Here is a 17,052-nt window from a genome sequence, read left to right as displayed (position 1 = left end):
GAATCAGACCAGGACCAGACCTGAATCAGACCAGGACCAGACCTGAATCAGACCAGGACCAGACCTGAATCAGAGCAGGACCAGACCTATATCAGAGCAGGACCAGACCTGAATCAGAGCAGGACCAGACCAGAATCAGAGCAGGACCAGACCAAAATCAGAGCAGGACCAGACCTGAATCAGAGCAGGACCAGACCTAAATCAGAGCAGGACCAGACCAGAATCAGAGCAGGACCAGACCAGAATCAAAGCAGGACCAGAGCTGAATCAGAGCTGGACCAGACCTGAATCAGAGCTGGACCAGACCTGAATCAGAGCTGGACCAGACCTGCATCACAGCAGGACCAAACCTGAATCAGAGCAGGACCAGACCTGAATCAGAGCAGGACCAGACCTGAATCAGAGCAGGACCAGACCTGCATCACAGCAGGACCAGACCTGAATCAGAGCAGGACCAGACCTGAATCAGAGCAGGACCAGACCTGCATCACAGCAGGACCAGACCTGAATCAGAGCAGGACCAGACCTGAAAAGGACAAGGACCAGACCTGCATCACAGCAGGACCAGACCTACATCAGAGCAGGACCAGACCTGAATCAGAGCTGGACCAGACCAGAATCAGAGCAGGACAAGACCAGAATCAGAGCTGGACCAGACCTAAATCAGAGCAGGACCAGACCTGAATCAGAGCAGGACCAGACCTGAATCAGAGCAGGACCAGACCTGAATCAGAGCAGGACCAGACCTGAATCAGAGCAGGACCAGACCTGCATCACAGCAGGACCAGACCTGAATCAGAGCAGGACCAGACCTGAACAGGACAAGGACCAGACCTGCATCACAGCAGGACCAGACCTACATCAGAGCAGGACCAGACCTGAATCAGAGCAGGACCAGACCTGAATCAGAGCTGGACCAGACCTAAATCAGAGCTGGACCAGACCTGAATCAGAGCAGGACCAGACCTGAATCAGAGCAGGACCAGACCTGAATCAGAGCAGGACCAGACCTGAATCAGAGCAGGACCAGACCTGCATCACAGCAGGACCAGACCTGAATCAGAGCAGGACCAGACTTGAACAGGACAAGGACCAGACCTGCATCACAGCAGGACCAGACCTACATCAGAGCAGGACCAGACCTGAATCAGAGCAGGACCAGACCTGAATCAGAGCAGGACCAGACCAGAATCAGAGCAGGACCAGAACAGAATCAAAGCAGGACCAGACCTGAATCAGAGCAGGACCAGACCTGAATCAGAGCAGGACCAGACCTGAATCAGAGCAGTACCAGACCTGCATCACAGCAGGACCAGACCTGAATCAGAGCAGGACCAGACCTGAACAGGACAAGGACCAGACCTGCATCACAGCAGGACCAGACCTACATCAGAGCAGGACCAGACCTGAATCAGAGCAGGACCAGACCTGAATCAGAGCAGGACCAGACCTGAATCAGAGCAGGACCAGACCTGCATCACAGCAGGACCAGACCAGAATCAGAGCAGGACCAGACCTGAAAAGGACAAGGACCAGACCTGCATCACAGCAGGACCAGACCTACATCAGAGCAGGACCAGACCTGAATCAGAGCAGGACCAGACCTGAATCAGAGCAGGACCAGACCAGAATCAGAGCAGGACCAGAACAGAATCAAAGCAGGACCAGACCTGAATCAGACCAGGATCAGAACTGAATCAGACCAGGATAAGACCTTAATCAGAGCAGGACCAGGCCTGAATCAGAGCAGGACCAGACCAGAATCAGAGCAGGACCAGACCTGAATCAGAGCAGGACCAGACCTGAATCAGAGCAGGACCAGACCTAAATCAGAGCAGGACCAGACCTGAATCAGAGCAAGACCAGACCTGAATAAGAGCTGGACCAGACCTGCATCACAGCAGGACCAGACCTGAATCAGAGCAGGACCAGACCTGAATCAGAGCTGGACCAGACATGAATCAGAGCAGGACCAGGCCGGAATCAGAGCTGGACCAGACCTGAATCAGAGCTGGACCAGACCTGAATCAGAGCTGGACCAGGCCTGAATCAGAGCTGGACCAGACCTAAATCAGAGCAGGACCAGACCTGAATCAGAGCAGGACCAGACCTGAATCAGAGCAGGACCAGACCTGAATCAGAGCAGGACCAGACCTGAATCAGAGCAGGACCAGACCTGCATCACAGCAGGACCAGACCTGAATCAGAGCAGGACCAGACCTGAACAGGACAAGGACCAGACCTGCATCACAGCAGGACCAGACCTACATCAGAGCAGGACCAGACCTGAATCAGAGCAGGACCAGACCTGAATCAGAGCTGGACCAGACCTGAATCAGAGCAGGACCAGACCTGAATCAGAGCAGGACCAGACCTGCATCACAGCAGGACCAGACCTGAATCAGAGCAGGACCAGACCTGAACAGGACAAGGACCAGATCTGCATCACAGCAGGACCAGACCTACATCAGAGCAGGACCAGACCTGAATCAGAGCAGGACCAGACCTGAATCAGAGCAGGACCAGACCAGAATCAGAGCAGGACCAGAACAGAATCAAAGCAGGACCAGACCTGAATCAGAGCAGGACCAGACCTGAATCAGAGCAGGACCAGACCTGAATCAGAGCAGGACCAGACCTGCATCACAGCAGGACCAGACCTGAATCAGAGCAGGACCAGACCTGAACAGGACAAGGACCAGACCTGCATCACAGCAGGACCAGACCTACATCAGAGCAGGACCAGACCTGAATCAGAGCAGGACCAGACCTGAATCAGAGCAGGACCAGACCTGAATCAGAGCAGGACCAGACCTGCATCACAGCAGGACCAGACCAGAATCAGAGCAGGACCAGACCTGAAAAGGACAAGGACCAGACCTGCATCACAGCAGGACCAGACCTACATCAGAGCAGGACCAGACCTGAATCAGAGCAGGACCAGACCTGAATCAGAGCAGGACCAGACCAGAATCAGAGCAGGACCAGAACAGAATCAAAGCAGGACCAGACCTGAATCAGACCAGGATCAGAACTGAATCAGACGAGGATAAGACCTTAATCAGAGCAGGACCAGGCCTGAATCAGAGCAGGACCAGACCAGAATCAGAGCAGGACCAGACCTGAATCAGAGCAGGACCAGACCTGAATCAGAGCAGGACCAGACCTAAATCAGAGCAGGACCAGACCTGAATCAGAGCAGGACCAGACCTGAATAAGAGCTGGACCAGACCTGCATCACAGCAGGACCAGACCTGAATCAGAGCAGGACCAGACCTGAATCAGAGCTGGACCAGACATGAATCAGAGCAGGACCAGGCCGGAATCAGAGCTGGACCAGACCTGAATCAGAGCTGGACCAGGCCTGAATCAGAGCTGGACCAGACCTGAATCAGAGCTGGACCAGACCTGAATCAGAGCAGGACCAGACCTGAATAGGACCAGGATCAGACCTGAATCAGAGCAGGACCAGGCCTGAATCAGAGCAGGACCAGGCCTGAATCAGAGCAGGACCAGACCTGAATCAGAGCAGGACCAGGCCTGAATCAGAGCAGGACCAGACCTGAACAGGACAAGGACCAGACCTGCATCACAGCAGGACCAGACCAGAATCAGAGCAGGACCAGACCTGAAAAGGACAAGGACCAGACCTGCATCACAGCAGGACCAGACCTACATCAGAGCAGGACCAGACCTGAATCAGAGCAGGACCAGACCTGAATCAGAGCAGGACCAGAACAGAATCAAAGCAGGACCAGACCTGAATCAGACCAGGATCAGAACTGAATCAGACCAGGATAAGACCTTAATCAGAGCAGGACCAGGCCTGAATCAGAGCAGGACCAGACCAGAATCAGAGCAGGACCAGACCTGAATCAGAGCAGGACCAGACCTGAATCAGAGCAGGACCAGACCTAAATCAGAGCAGGACCAGACCTGAATCAGAGCAGGACCAGACCTGAATAAGAGCTGGACCAGACCTGCATCACAGCAGGACCAGACCTGAATCAGAGCAGGACCAGACCTGAATCAGAGCTGGACCAGACATGAATCAGAGCAGGACCAGACCTGAATCAGACCAGGATCAGAACTGAATCAGACCAGGATAAGACCTTAATCAGAGCAGGACCAGGCCTGAATCAGAGCAGGACCAGACCAGAATCAGAGCAGGACCAGACCTGAATCAGAGCAGGACCAGACCTGAATCAGAGCAGGACCAGACCTAAATCAGAGCAGGACCAGACCTGAATCAGAGCAGGACCAGACCTGAATAAGAGCTGGACCAGACCTGCATCACAGCAGGACCAGACCTGAATCAGAGCAGGACCAGACCTGAATCAGAGCTGGACCAGACATGAATCAGAGCAGGACCAGGCCGGAATCAGAGCTGGACCAGACCTGAATCAGAGCTGGACCAGGCCTGAATCAGAGCTGGACCAGACCTGAATCAGAGCTGGACCAGACCTGAATCAGAGCAGGACCAGACCTGAATAGGACCAGGATCAGAGCTGAATCAGAGCAGGACCAGACCTGAATATGACCAGGATCAGAACTGAATCAGACCAGGATAAGACCTGAATCAGAGCAGGACCAGGCCTGAATCAGAGCAGGACCAGGCCTGAATCAGAGCAGGACCAGACCTGAATCAGAGCAGGACCAGCCTGAATCAGAGCAGGACCAGACCTGAATCAGGCAGGACCAGACCTGAAAGAGGACCAGAGAACAGACCAGACCTGCAATCACAGCAGGACCAGACTTACATCAGAGCAGGACCAGACCTGAATCAGAGCAGGACCAGACCTGAATCAGAGCAGGACCAGACCAGAATCAGAGCAGGACCAGAACAGAATCAAAGCAGGACCAGACCTGAATCAGACCAGGATCAGAACTGAATCAGACCAGGATAAGACCTAATCAGAGCAGGACCAGGCCTGAATCAGAGCAGGACCAGACCAGAATCAGAGCAGGACCAGACCTGAATCAGAGCAGGACCAGACCTGAATCAGAGCAGGACCAGACCTAAATCAGAGCAGGACCAGACCTGAATCAGAGCAGGACCAGACCTGAATAACAGCTGACCAGACCGACACAGCAGGACCAGACCTGAATCAGAGCAGGACCAGACCTGAATCAGAGCAGGACCAGGCCTGAATCAGAGCAGGACCAGACCTGAATCAGAGCTGGACCAGACCTGAATCAGAGCAGGACCAGACCTGAATCAGAGCTGGACCAGACCTGAATCAGAGCAGGACCAGACCTGAATAGACCAGGATCAGACTGAATCAGAGCAGGACCAGACCTGAATCAGACCAGGACAGACTGAATCAGACCAGGATAAGACCTGAATCAGAGCAGGACCAGGCCTGAATCAGAGCAGGACCAGGCCTGAATCAGAGCAGGACCAGACCTGAACAGGACAAGGACCAGACCTGCATCACAGCAGGACCAGACCTGCATCACAGCAGGACCAGACCTGAATCAGAGCAGGACCAGACCTGAATCAGAGCAGGACCAGACCAGAATCAGAGCAGGACCAGACCAGAATCAAAGCAGGACCAGACCTGAATCAGAGCAGGACCAGACCTGAATCAGAGCAGGACCAGACCTGAATCAGAGCAGGACCAGACCTGAATCAGAGCAGGACCAGACCTGAATCAGAGCAGGACCAGACCTGAATCAGAGCAGGACCAGACCTGAATCAGAGCAGGACCAGACCTGAATCAGAGCAGGACCAGACCTGAATCAGAGCAGGACCAGACCAGAATCAGAGCAGGACCAGACCTGAATCAGAGGAAGACCTGAATCAGAGCAGGACCAGACCTGAATCAGAGCAGGACCAGACCTGAATCAGAGCAGGACCAGACCTGAATCAGAGCTGGACCAGACCTGCATCACAGCAGGACCAGACCTGAATCAGAGCAGGACCAGACCTGAATCAGAGCAGGACCAGACATGAATCAGAGCAGGACCAGACCAGAATCAAAGCAGGACCAGACCTGAATCAGAGCAGGACCAGACCTGAATCAGAGCAGGACCAGACCTGAATCAGAGCAGGACCAGACCTGAATCAGAGCAGGACCAGACCTGAATCAGAGCAGGACCAGACCTGAATCAGAGCAGGACCAGACCTGAATCAGAGCAGGACCAGACCTGAATCAGAGCAGGACCAGACCTGAATCAGAGCAGGACCAGACCTGAATCAGAGCAGGACCAGACCTGAATCAGAGCAGGACCAGACCTGAATCAGAGCAGGACCAGACCTGAATCAGAGCAGGACCAGACCTGAATCAGAGCAGGACCAGACCTGAATCAGAGCAGGACCAGACCTGAATCAGAGCAGGACCAGACCTGAATCAGAGCAGGACCAGACCAGAATCAGAGCAGGACCAGACCTGAATCAGAGCAGGACCAGACCTGAATCAGAGCAGGACCAGACCTAAATCAGAGCAGGACCAGACCTGAATCAGAGCAGGACCAGACCTGAATCAGAGCAGGACCAGACCTGAATCAGAGCAGGACCAGACCTGAATCAGAGCAGGACCAGACCTGAATCAGAGCAGGACCAGACCTGAATCAGAGCAGGACCAGACATGAATCAGAGCAGGACCAGACCGAATCAGAGCAGGACCAGACCTGAATCAGAGCGGACCAGACCTGAATCAGAGCAGGACCAGACCTGAATCAGAGCTGGACCAGACCTGAATCAGAGCAGGACCAGACCTGAATCAGAGCAGGACCAGACCTGAATCAGAGCAGGACCAGACCTGAATCAGAGCAGGACCAGACCTGAATCAGAGCAGGACCAGACCTGAATCAGAGCAGGACCAGACCTGCATCACAGCAGGACCAGACCTGAATCAGAGCAGGACCAGACCTGAACAGGACAAGGACCAGACCTGCATCACAGCAGGACCAGACCTACATCAGAGCAGGACCAGACCTGAATCAGAGCAGGACCAGACCTGAATCAGAGCTGGACCAGACCTAAATCAGAGCAGGACCAGACCTGAATCAGAGCAGGACCAGACCTGAATCAGAGCAGGACCAGACCTGAATCAGAGCAGGACCAGACCTGAATCAGAGCAGGACCAGACCTGCATCACAGCAGGACCAGACCTGAATCAGAGCAGGACCAGACCTGAACAGGACAAGGACCAGACCTGCATCACAGCAGGACCAGACCTACATCAGAGCAGGACCAGACCTGAATCAGAGCAGGACCAGACCTGAATCAGAGCAGGACCAGACCAGAATCAGAGCAGGACCAGACCTGAATCAGAGCAGGACCAGACCTGAATCAGAGCAGGACCAGACCTGAATCAGAGCAGGACCAGACCTGAATCAGAGCAGGACCAGACCTGCATCACAGCAGGACCAGACCTGAATCAGAGCAGGACCAGACCTGAACAGGACAAGGACCAGACCTGCATCACAGCAGGACCAGACCTACATCAGAGCAGGACCAGACCTGAATCAGAGCAGGACCAGACCTGAATCAGAGCTGGACCAGACCTAAATCAGAGCAGGACCAGACCTGAATCAGAGCAGGACCAGACCTGAATCAGAGCAGGACCAGACCTGAATCAGAGCAGGACCAGACCTGAATCAGAGCAGGACCAGACCTGCATCACAGCAGGACCAGACCTGAATCAGAGCAGGACCAGACCTGAACAGGACAAGGACCAGACCTGCATCACAGCAGGACCAGACCTACATCAGAGCAGGACCAGACCTGAATCAGAGCAGGACCAGACCTGAATCAGAGCAGGACCAGACCTGAATCAGAGCAGGACCAGACCTGCATCACAGCAGGACCAGACCTGAATCAGAGCAGGACCAGACCTGAAAAGGACAAGGACCAGACCTGCATCACAGCAGGACCAGACCTACATCAGAGCAGGACCAGACCTGAATCAGAGCAGGACCAGACCTGAATCAGAGCAGGACCAGACCAGAATCAGAGCAGGACCAGAACAGAATCAAAGCAGGACCAGACCTGAATCAGACCAGGATCAGAACTGAATCAGACCAGGATAAGACCTTAATCAGAGCAGGACCAGGCCTGAATCAGAGCAGGACCAGACCAGAATCAGAGCAGGACCAGACCTGAATCAGAGCAGGACCAGACCTGAATCAGAGCAGGACCAGACCTAAATCAGAGCAGGACCAGACCTGAATCAGAGCAGGACCAGACCTGAATAAGAGCTGGACCAGACCTGCATCACAGCAGGACCAGACCTGAATCAGAGCAGGACCAGACCTGAATCAGAGCTGGACCAGACATGAATCAGAGCAGGACCAGGCCGGAATCAGAGCTGGACCAGACCTGAATCAGAGCTGGACCAGGCCTGAATCAGAGCTGGACCAGACCTGAATCAGAGCTGGACCAGACCTGAATCAGAGCAGGACCAGACCTGAATAGGACCAGGATCAGAGCTGAATCAGAGCAGGACCAGACCTGAATATGACCAGGATCAGAACTGAATCAGACCAGGATAAGACCTGAATCAGAGCAGGACCAGGCCTGAATCAGAGCAGGACCAGGCCTGAATCAGAGCAGGACCAGACCTGAACAGGACAAGGACCAGACCTGCATCACAGCAGGACCAGACCTGCATCACAGCAGGACCAGACCTGAATCAGAGCAGGACCAGACCTGCATCACAGCAGGACCAGACCTGAATCAGAGCAGGACCAGACCTGAATCAGAGCAGGACCAGACCAGAATCAGAGCAGGACCAGAACAGAATCAAAGCAGGACCAGACCTGAATCAGAGCAGGACCAGACCTGAATCAGAGCAGGACCAGACCTGAATCAGAGCAGGACCAGACCTGCATCACAGCAGGACCAGACCTGAATCAGAGCAGGACCAGACCTGAACAGGACAAGGACCAGACCTGCATCACAGCAGGACCAGACCTACATCAGAGCAGGACCAGACCTGAATCAGAGCAGGACCAGACCTGAATCAGAGCAGGACCAGACCTGAATCAGAGCAGGACCAGACCTGCATCACAGCAGGACCAGACCTGAATCAGAGCAGGACCAGACCTGAAAAGGACAAGGACCAGACCTGCATCACAGCAGGACCAGACCTACATCAGAGCAGGACCAGACCTGAATCAGAGCAGGACCAGACCTGAATCAGAGCAGGACCAGACCAGAATCAGAGCAGGACCAGAACAGAATCAAAGCAGGACCAGACCTGAATCAGACCAGGATCAGAACTGAATCAGACCAGGATAAGACCTTAATCAGAGCAGGACCAGGCCTGAATCAGAGCAGGACCAGACCAGAATCAGAGCAGGACCAGACCTGAATCAGAGCAGGACCAGACCTGAATCAGAGCAGGACCAGACCTAAATCAGAGCAGGACCAGACCTGAATCAGAGCAGGACCAGACCTGAATAAGAGCTGGACCAGACCTGCATCACAGCAGGACCAGACCTGAATCAGAGCAGGACCAGACCTGAATCAGAGCTGGACCAGACATGAATCAGAGCAGGACCAGGCCGGAATCAGAGCTGGACCAGACCTGAATCAGAGCTGGACCAGGCCTGAATCAGAGCTGGACCAGACCTGAATCAGAGCTGGACCAGACCTGAATCAGAGCAGGACCAGACCTGAATAGGACCAGGATCAGAGCTGAATCAGAGCAGGACCAGACCTGAATATGACCAGGATCAGAACTGAATCAGACCAGGATAAGACCTGAATCAGAGCAGGACCAGGCCTGAATCAGAGCAGGACCAGGCCTGAATCAGAGCAGGACCAGACCTGAACAGGACAAGGACCAGACCTGCATCACAGCAGGACCAGACCTGCATCACAGCAGGACCAGACCTGAATCAGAGCAGGACCAGACCTGCATCACAGCAGGACCAGACCTGAATCAGAGCAGGACCAGACCTGAATCAGAGCAGGACCAGACCAGAATCAGAGCAGGACCAGACCTGAATCAGAGCAGGACCAGACCTGAATCAGAGCAGGACCAGACCTGAATCAGAGCTGGACCAGACCTGCATCACAGCAGGACCAGACCTGAATCAGAGCAGGACCAGGCCTGAATCAGAGCGGGACCAGACATGAATCAGAGCAGGACCAGACCAGAATCAAAGCAGGACCAGACCTGAATCAGAGCAGGACCAGACCTGAATCAGAGCTGGACCAGACCTGAATCAGACCAGGACCAGACCTGAATCAGACCAGGACCAGACCTGAATCAGAGCAGGACCAGACCTGAATAGGACCAGGATCAGAGCTGAATCAGAGCAGGACCAGACCTGAATAGGACCAGGATCAGAACTGAATCAGACCAGGATCAGACCTGAATCAGAGCAGGACCAGGTCTGAATCAGAGCAGGACCAGGCCTGAATCAGAGCAGGACCAGACCTGAATCAGAGCAGGACCAGGCCTGAATCAGAGCAGGACCAGACCTGAATCAGAGCAGGACCAGAACAGAATCAAAGCAGGACCAGACCTGAATCAGAGCAGGACCAGACCTGAATCAGAGCAGGACCAGACCAGAATCAGAGCAGGACCAGACCAGAATCAAAGCAGGACCAGACCTGAATCAGAGCAGGACCAGACCTGAATCAGAGCTGGACCAGACCTGAATCAGACCAGGACCAGACCTGAATCAGACCAGGACCAGACCTGAATCAGAGCAGGACCAGACCTGAATAGGACCAGGATCAGAGCTGAATCAGAGCAGGACCAGACCTGAATAGGACCAGGATCAGAACTGAATCAGACCAGGATCAGACCTGAATCAGAGCAGGACCAGGTCTGAATCAGAGCAGGACCAGGCCTGAATCAGAGCAGGACCAGACCTGAATCAGAGCAGGACCAGGCCTGAATCAGAGCAGGACCAGACCTGAATCAGAGCTGGACCAGACCTGAATCAGAGCAGGACCAGACCTGAATCAGAGCAGGACCAGACCTGAATCAGAGCTGGACCAGACCTGAATCAGAGCAGGACCAGACCTGAATAGGACCAGGATCAGAACTGAATCAGACCAGGATCAGACCTGCATCACAGCAGGACCCTGCCTGAATCAGAGCAGGTGTCAGAGAAATGCTTAAATGAAACAGTGAAGGCAGCATGTGTGAGCTGACTAACACATCCAGGCAGATCTGCAGCGGAGCAGCAGCCTGGGAACATCACAGAGAATTTTTGTTGTACTGGTTGTCCACCTGCAGCCGGCGTGTTTCCACAGTTTCAGGCGATTCGTGACTCAGTAGAAGCAACACTTCTTGACATCGGCAAGTCAGTTTGTCCTTTTAGCGCGTTGCTTTAGCACCAAATTTCTATAAAAAGAGACGTTTCCTGACAGCTCGTCCTTCACGATGGAGCATGTTTAGCCAGAGCTGCTGTGTGTGAGTTTGCGCACGCACACACGCACACACTCAGCAGGTACACACCGCCTACCAGGATCACAGCACAAAAACAATGCAGCATTTTCCCCCACATACGTGCACTAGGGCAGACCGTGCACGTCAGCAGGTGCAGATCAGCCTGCAGACAAACAGGCTAGCAGCTAACGGTGCTCCGTTCTCATGACCACATGATCACACAAGAGCAGAACAAAGACGAACGGATGGAAGGATGGAGGGATGGAAATTTCAGCTCACCGCTTGCCTCCTCGCTTTTTCTCCTCCTCTATAGACACATTATCCAGGCTGAGTGTGCACGTGTGCGTGCATGTGTGGTGAGCCGGCGAGGATGCTACATCGCTCCTCTCCCCCTCCGCTGATCCCTCCCTCCCTGTGTGGGATTATTTCATGGTTTCCTCCCTCTCATCTGACGGAGCATCGGCCTCCAGAACCAACAGGAACAACAAAAGCTCTCTCTCCCTCTGCTTCACTGTCAGGCTGTGTCCCTCGCCCGCCTCTGCTTCTGGAGGGATGCAGTGGAGCGTCCCCCCCTCCTTCCCCCAGAGAGACTCTCAGCTGAGTGAAGGAGAAAAGGATGCTGGGAAAACATGGTAGCGCTGGGAGGGAAGACGAGGGTGGGGCTGTGGGTGGGCGGGGCTTGATGTGATGATCCATCACTCCACTAACACAGGGGGCTATTGGCAGCTCATACACACACATGCAGACGCACATGTGTGTGTGCAGACACATCACCATGGCCCCCCCTTTGCTGTCGGGTTAGTGTTCGTGAAATAAAAGGACTTCACAAACGGTAAGAGGGTTCAAGTTAAAACGGAGGAGCTGATGAAGTATTTAGAGCAGTCAGAATAAAGTAGGACTGTCCAAAACAAAATATCAACTACGTCATGTCAAAGACGTTAGGGGGTGTGATAGATTTATGGATCCAACGAGACAACAGACAAACAAGAACTAAACACATGCGTCTGAAACTTGGAAGTCCAGCTACAGAGAGGCTCAACACCAGAGACAGAATCTGGATTACAGAACACAGCTGACAGATTTTGCTGAGTCATGAACACGGCCCAGACCGAAGCAGCTACACCTGCACCCGCGCACGATTTTATCTCCTCAGCAGCAGCTGGTGCAACAAACCAGCAGAACCAGACTTCCTACTGACAGGAGAACGTGGAGAACATGAGAATCCCCACAGCTGCTCTGTCTGCTCTCCAACATCCATCTTTGTCTGCTGAGAAACATCCCACACACACATTTGAATTCAGCCAGTCTGTTTACGCTTCAATTATTATAAAAACAGTTCTGTTCTTCTCTTTGTGTGAAGCTGAAAAAAATCTGCTATTTAAAACACACACACACACACACACACGCACACACACACACACACACACCCACACCCACACACGTTGCAGAGCTGTAATGGTTTGAAACACTGGTGTCGATCTTCCACAACAAGATGACTCCCACCAGGTTTAACCCTCATGTTGGTGAACAACAGCAGACCCCCCCCTCCCCAAAAGGGCTCACATACTTTTCTGAACCAAAAGAATCACAAGTCCGGAAAAGTGTGAGCCTGATTTTCTATACTGCACCTGCAATCTCACGTTACGTTGTCATGACGATAGAGATGGGTGATATAGATTTTTTTATATCACTTTATGGCGGATTTAAAAAAACATCTACCAGCTAAACATGTTTTTGGCCACCAAATTATAACATTATTAATTGAGCTTTGAAGTAAAAACCGAAGTTTCTGAAGTTTGAGATTGTAAAGCCCGTCACGGAGCCAGTGGACAAAGAAGGATAAATCAACAGTCAGCACTTTTAATGTCCCATTTTTACAGGTAAACAGCCAAAAAGTTGATGTACTGTTTATTTATCCTGTAATTATAGTGTTTTCTTGTTGACGTTTTTCTTTTGAAGATTCCTGTTGAATTGACTGGACTTCCTCTTGAATCTGTTTTTCTGCTTTGCTGTTTTGTTTAATCTTGACACATATTTTAAAGATAAAAGTTAAAGTCCCATTAGCTGTAACGCACGCAGGTGTGTGAAATTTGTTCTCCGCATTTGACCCCTCCCCTGGGGGAGCAGTGAGCTGCAGACACAGCTGCGCTCAGGAACCATTTGGTGGTTTAACCCCCCCAATCCAACACCCTAATGCTGAGTGTCAAGCAGGGAGGCAGTGGGTCTTTGGTATGACTCGGCCTGGATTTGAACTCCCGACCTTCCAGTCACAGGGCAGACACTCTACCACAAGGTCACTGAGCAGCTAAAAGATGTTTTTCTTTAACGTTGTTGAACAAAGTGTTGATGTTGGATCATCTCTGACGCTTCACGTTTGTTCTGTATGAGTTCCAGTGTTTTCACTCCTGAGGGGGGTGTTGAGTGTGTATCCTTTATTTATCATTGTGTTTGTCTTACACAATGAAAGTTGCTGTGTTGGGCTTTTTCCGTGTCCCATTTGGAGAAGTGATCACCTCCCCAGAAAATAAAGGAGTGTCTGGAATGTGAGCTGATTTAATCATGAAAGGCAGAACTTCCTGTGACAACAGCAGAACATTAGAGAATATATTGACAACTACTAACCTGCAGGTATTTCCCTCCCCGTGTAACCAGGGCAACCCCATTCTGAATAAAGGGGCAGCTGATTGGAGCAGAGGTGTTGAAGGGTTGTCTGTTTCCAGCTCTCCTCAGGAGAAATCGTACTGGGCTCTTGGTGTCTGTCTGTTTTAATACTGTCTTGTGTTTACAGAAATAACTTTGACAGGGGTCACCATGTTTGTGTGTCTTATTTAAACCGGAGCTGCTGTGTGTACACCGGAGGACGGGAGCTCTGATCGAGTTTGAATTAAGACACAAACATGCTGAGCGAGGATGGAAGAGCTACACTCTGAAAGAAAACGAAGCGAGTCCGACCTGCAGACATCTACAGCAGGGGTGTCAACCTCAAATTCACAGTGGGCCAAAATTAAGCAGTGAAGTAAAGTCAGTTAATGAAAAATTAACTGATATGTAATGTTGAACCTTTTCAGATGGAAACTGACTTTAGTTTTGCTTAAACACAGAATCACATGAGAAATTCAATTTGAAATAAAAGACACATCAGTGGGATTCCTTTCTTATTTAAATAAGTAAAGTATGTCTCTCCACGTATTCTTTCAAGTTCCTTTTTAAAGTAAATCTCTTTCAAAGTCAACAACAAAAGAACCAAAAATAATGTCATTCAATAAAAATATTATTAAGCATTTCAACTATTAACATTCCAGGCCTTGCATTAGGAAAAGTGCATCAGAAACAGAGATATTCCAGCTCAGTTTGCTTCTCTCTGATTTTCTCTGCACGTTGGTCTAAGCCAGATTCCTGGCATCTTTTCTCAGATGTTAGTTCATCAAAGTCTGGGGTCAGACTCTGAGTTATCCCTCTTCTCCTTCACTCCCCGCACCCGCCTGCCCCGCCTGCCTTTTCGAGCTGCACGCAGCACGCCCTCCCTCTTCTCACACACACACTTGTGCGGTTTAGAAACACACACACATCCTCATTCTACAACAGAAGTTTCTGTCTTGCGAAGAAATACGACAATTTACTGCGTTCTTATGATTATTTCCATTATATTAATTTCCATTACAAGTTGCGTGCGTTCTTGAGTGCACGACACGGCTGCCCACCGTGTGTCTGTGGGGGGGGGGGGGGGGGGAATTACTGTTCTCCTTCACTCTGTAAGGGATCAAAAATCCCACCGTCACAGTTCTAGCTGCGGGCCAAATTTGGCCCCCGGGCCTGAGTTTGACACGTGGTCTGCAGAGAGAGTGACCATCTGAGGAGGGGACCCGGCCCCTCCCTCGGGTGGTTTCCACACTCCTCTGGAGGGAGGGTGTACTCTACCTCTGAAGGAGCTTCAGACTTTCAGGGAAATGCAAGAAGCTGACAGGAAAACTGTGTCTGACTAAAACCCATTCAGATCAGAGATCAGAACGGATTCTTTACAAATACTAAAATGTGACATACTTTCTGTCTACAAGCTGTTTCCCTCTGCACAGATCTCTAATTCTGACAAAGTCTGTCTTACTATGAGTCAAAGTCCAGGAAGCGATTCAGGACACAAAGATCCAGCAGCTAACATTCACAGAGGTCGTTAAAGGCGAACCTGGAGGAGCCTGATCACTCCAGACTTCCCAAAGGGAACATGAACATGAGGGATTTCAAGCTTTTCACATTTATTCTCCATATTTAAATATCAAAAAAGGGAGTGACACCAAAAGACGAAGCAGGCATCTTCTGAAGGAACTTGGTGTTCAAACAGCTGATAAAAAGGAGTTTAAAAGAGGACAAAATGAGTTTCAATGTTTCAGTGACCAACAAAAATGCAGGTGTTCCATGGCTGAGAATGTTGGTTCTACAAGACCTCCACGGAAACACTCGTGTATCGATGCACGGGTAAATCCAGACGATAATACAGGTGTGCACCAACGAGAGCATGCACATGTAACTACATACAATATGTCCCCGTGTGAATGCACGTGTGCACGTGTGAATGCATATCTGCACGTGTGAATGCATGTGTGCACGTGTGAATCCATATGTGCACGTGTGAATACACGTGTGAACACATGTATGCACGTGTGCATGCATGTGTGCCTGTGTAAATGCATGTGTGCATGCATGCGTGCACGTGTGAATGCACGTGTGAATGCATGCGTGCACGTGTGAATGCATATATGCACGTGTGAATGCACGTGTGCATGCATGTGTGCCCGTGTAAATGCATGTGTGCATGCATGCGTGCACATGTGAATGCACGTGTGAATGCATGCGTGCACGTGTGAATGCACGTGTGCATGCATGTGTGCCCGTGTAAATGCATGTGTGCATGCATGCGTGCACATGTGAATGCACGTGTGAATGCATGCGTGCACGTGTGAATGCATATATGCACGTGCGAATGCACGTGTGAATGCATGTGTGCACGTGTGAATGCATGTGTCCACGTGTGAATGCATGTGTGCATGCATGCGTGCACGTGTGAATGCACGTGTGAATGCATGCGTGCACGTGTGAATGCATGTGTCCACGTGTGAATGCATGTGTGCATGCATGCGTGCACGTGTGAATGCACGTGTGAATGCATGTGTGCACGTGTGAATGCATGTGTCCACGTGTGAATGCATGTGTGCATGCATGTGTCCACGTGTGAATGCATGTGTGCATGCATGCGTGCACGTGTGAATGCACGTGTGAATGCATGTGTCCACGTGTGAATGCATGTGTGCATGCATGCGTGCACGTGTGAATGCACGTGTGAATGCATGCGTGCACGTGTGAATGCATATATGCACGTGTGAATGCATGTGTGCATGCATGCGTGCACGTGTGAATGCACGTGTGAATGCATGCGTGCACGTGTGAATGCATATATGCACGTGTGAATGCACGTGTGAATGCATGTGTGAATGCATGTGTGAATGCCTGTATGCACATGTGACTCCATGTGCGCACGTGTGCATGCATGTGTGCACGTGTGAATGCACGTGTGAATGCATGCGTGCACGTGTGAATGCATATATGCACGTGTGAATGCACGTGTGAATGCATGCGTGCACGTGTGAATGCATATATGCACGTGTGAATGCACGTGTGAATGCATGTGTGCACGTGTGAATGC

The 17,052-nt window shown here is 51.5% G+C and overlaps 1 protein-coding gene across 1 annotated transcript in view; it reads right to left on the bottom strand.

Annotated features, from left to right (window-relative positions):
• The window catches only part of prkcz (protein kinase C zeta), a 105,283-nt gene that overhangs the window by 69,677 nt on the left and 18,554 nt on the right, over positions 1 to 17,052 (bottom strand). The window lies entirely within an intron of this gene.

The sequence above is a fragment of the Oryzias latipes genome, chromosome 7 (assembly GCF_002234675.1).
Source record: "Oryzias latipes chromosome 7, ASM223467v1".
In the NCBI taxonomy this organism is placed as follows: Eukaryota; Metazoa; Chordata; class Actinopteri; order Beloniformes; family Adrianichthyidae; genus Oryzias; species Oryzias latipes.
This window is presented reverse-complemented; position numbering and strand designations above follow the sequence as displayed.